This window comes from Lepisma saccharinum, chromosome 28 (genome assembly GCF_977018435.1).
Source record: "Lepisma saccharinum chromosome 28, izLepSacc3.1, whole genome shotgun sequence".
Lineage (NCBI taxonomy): Eukaryota > Metazoa > Arthropoda > Insecta > Zygentoma > Lepismatidae > Lepisma > Lepisma saccharinum.
Window position 1 is genome coordinate 23,044,636 of NC_139256.1, and position 4,169 is coordinate 23,048,804.

Consider the following 4,169-nt stretch of genomic DNA (forward strand, 5'->3'; position numbering starts at 1 on the left):
TCCGAGCTCGAGTTTTTTGTTTCTTCGCGACAGAGTTGTGAATATAGCGGTGAGCAGATGTAAACCAAGAGCGTGTTAATTTCGTACTGTGCGCAAGAGTGTTATTATTGGTTACTTTCCGTTACTTGTTTGTGTTATTGCAGTGTGTATGTGTGTTGCGTCAGTGAGAGGATTGGAATGCCAGCCGCAAGGTTCACGTTACGAGGGTGGCTGATAAGTTCTCGGCCCGACCCAGAAGGACTTTAGCTACAGGCACGAAAGTTTCAGGCTATTCAACGTCTACACACTTGGCACTTGGTGGATATCAGTTTAAACAACTCTTATAACACAGGTTAGTGCCTTTTTGCAATATTTATATAAATGTCTGCATATGTCCATAAAAATAAGCGGGCATTACAGGCCGCAAATGTCGGCATCTCCTTCAGCGCCGCCCGCCACGCTTCTCCCGATCTCTCGGCTGAAGATCGAAATGGACGCACGGTACATTAGCAGTAAATGATGCGTTTATATGAACGAAGAGATACACTGGAATGCAGTGGCGTGCCCAGGAATTTCGAAATGTGAGTGTGTGTGAATACTTATTTTTAGAAGCCAGTCCTCATTTTGTCATCTTTAATGTTCTTTTGTCAGAAATGTTGGGCCAAAGAGGAGGATTTGACCTCCACCAACCACTCCCTTGAGTACGCCACTCCTGGAATGCCCTTTTTTGTTCTTGGATCAAAATTATATGATTGTGTTCTTACATTTATTGCTTCATTAGTTCTTGTGACTGGTTGACTGCATTTTCTACTATTTTTACTAATATTATTCTTGTTACTTTGTTGCTAAATATCTTATGAAAGTTGTTAGAAGGGACATTATTTCCATAACATCTTTGGCTGTTATGCATTTGAAGCTTCGAAACGAGTCACAACTCTCGTAGCTGCCAATCAACGAAGCGAGCCACTGATGTCATCTCAACCCAGAACCTATCGCTAAGCCCCTGCTCAGGCTCTACACACCCACTAGGCTCGCTTGACAGACTCGCGTAGTCCACTGGAGATGTTCCGAAAGTAATTCGAATCTAACAATATTTAGTACGCTATTAATATTATTTGCTCCATTGCAAGGAAGGAACGAACTAGTGGTATCTTATGAACTCAATTTTATTACCATTTGGAAGAAAGTTTGATATCTGTTTGACTGTCTAATAATTTGATATATATTAGTCATATTTGTAAAAATAAGTGCATTTTAATACATATACATCCCTATAATTCGAACTGGACGGAACTGAGTTTATAACAACCATAGTTGTTTTTTCGGAGGGATACAATTTTGGAAAATTGTACGCAATTAAATATGAAACATTTTATTTTGTTAAGTTTAAAACACCAGAATGTTGTATTTTGTGGTATTTTTAGTTTTCTTATGCGAAAAATGGGTCGCAATTCGCGAAAAATGCCACAGTTCTCATTTTATGCCAAATTCGCGTTATTTTGCGACAGCGAATTACGAAACGTGTTGAGAACATGTCCCTGTACACACGTAAACACTTTCTGGAAACAATAGACATTTCTCGCCGTTTGCGAAAAATCACAGTCCCCAATTATCCACACGGAATATCGGCTTATCGAGACTCTACTGTATTTAATATACAGAGTGTTCCTAAAGGTACTTTAAAACTTTGATGTCATATAGCACAACTTGCAATTTACATAAAGAAATTGATTTACCAACGCATGAAGTTTTATTGTGTATTAGTCCATTTCAACATGTGCACCCATGGTGGCGCGTACATCTATTCAAAGTTTCAACTCTGTGCATACCCTCCCTAGCATATCCCTGTCAACTGTAGCAATTGTAGCTTTATTCTGACCTTCAAATCATTAAGATCTATGACAGGAGTGCTGTACATTGTGTCTTTGACATAGCCCCGCAAAATAAATCCAGGGGTGTAATGTTAGGGGATCTAGGAGGCCAGGCAATTGGACCATCTCTTCAAATGCAACGTGCAGGAAATGTCCTGTTTGGGACATTTCTCACGTATAAGGCGCAGTGTGGTGTGCACCATCTTATACAATACTTTACAAAATAAACTTAATGCGTTGGTGAATCACCTAAAACAAAGGATATTCCTCTTTGTCCATTATATGTGCTGTAAGACATCAAAGTTGTAAAGTACCTTTTGGGACACGCTGTATGATGCATTTAGACTTATGCTTGAAGATGTTGCTTTTATGTAACATTTTTTGCGTTAAGTAATGTGTTTACTTTTTGTGTACAGAGGCGTAACGTCTAGTTACAAAATGGGCAGGTTTGCAACATTGCGCCCAGAAACTCTCCATCATCCGGACGTAAACACGATGGGCCTGCAATTTGTGAACCCACCCTATTCGCAGATGGCGCCTCCCATTTCTAATAATATACAGCATACATCTCTGGAAAGTGTAAGAGGCTGCCCGGAGAAACCGGATGAAGTGGAACAGGCAATGTTTCCATATCGAGATAAATGTCAACAAACGCACTCGATAGGATCCAGATTTTTTTTACTACCAGAGCGCCCTATGAAGTGAAAGGTGTTTTAACGTTACCCCTCTTGTCCCCACCTGAACCAAAAATGCTGCTCTGCTACCTTCCGGTTGGATCTGGAGGAAAAAGAAAGTTGATGGTCGGGTCTCATTGGTGTTGTGACTTCTTCCAGACGTTACTCCAGAAGACCTGGTCAGAAGAACTTTTTTTCTTCTTTGAGCTGCTCGGTCAGGAAGAAAAAGTTCCCATTATGTCAACGGTTACAGAACGGAAAAGTACTGGCGCAATGAAATATGTAACACTCGATCCTTAGGATTTCCCCTGTTTTACTTTTTAGTCGAGCTGTGCAGGAAGTACCTCTCTTGATGGTTTCCTGAACATATTTCGCACATGTTGACGTTGAATATTAACAAGTTTGAAAGTGACACTGTGCTTCGGGCATTTAGCACAGGTGACATGGAATTTTGCTAGACTAACACCAGCTCGTAGCCGAAAGGTTGGCGCCCACTTTGGGGCTGACGCAGCATCGTAGGGATGATTGGAGAGTTGCTTGAAAAGAGGTAGTGTACCTCAATAGAACAGGGTAGGGATGGGAGTCGATGCGTCCACCACACAATGAAAAGCCACACGGTAAGTCCTCAAATGTCCTGGAGTTTTTATTTATCTAATATATAAAAATGGATGTGTGTGTGTTTGTTCCCCCATAACTCTCGAACGCCTGGAGCGATTTCAACCAAACTTGGTACACATATCACTTGCAATATGGAGAGAAATACTGTGGTGGTAAGACACCCCTGGCACCTCTAGGGATGGGAGTGGGAAGGGGGTGACATGTAAAAATAATCGAAAACGACCGATATTAGTGTGGAATCCATAGTTTACGGGGTAACTAAGATGAATAGTGACACTCCCAATACCGTTCAACTTCAAGACACCCCTAGCACCTTTAGAGGGTTGGGGTGGGAAGGGAGTGACATGTGAAAATAATCGAAAACGACCGATTTTAGTGTGGAATCCATAGTACTTTGGATTAAATGGTGGTCATTGGTTTGATTTAATGGTATACCATTCTCTCATCGTACGCATGCCGTTAAAATAACATTTTGCAGGTTTGTCTAAAATTCAAAGGGAGGTAACGGGACTTTTGGTACACCCTATACAGATTTTCAAACAGAGACGACAGTCTACTGTCCTTCATGACCTCTGCTTCATGCTTTTACGTGTCTAAGGGTAATGTATATTATATAAATGGCAAAATGACAGGGTTTGAATTACGATCAGATCCCATCTTTGAGAAATGTTTTCCTGACTTTTCGTAATCCCGAAGAGCCGACAAATTCCAAAGGATCTTATTTTCAAAAGTTAATTTTTTTATATTTCTTGCACTATAAGTGTCTGAAATATCTTGTGTAAAAACAATCACTTGTCGGGGAAATAGTGTGTACAATTCAAGATTTTCGCCGCATCGGGAAATTTTAAAAAAATCCTGGTATCTCAGGGGGAGGGGGGGCAAGAGCCCCCCTGCGGGCGACCTTGCATTTGATAAAGCAATACACAAGTCAACCTAGCTGCAATATTAAAGTTGTGGAACATTTTTATGAAGTGCGCAGATACGACCAAGATAGCAAAATAGCGCCAGAACTGACACTTATTCACTT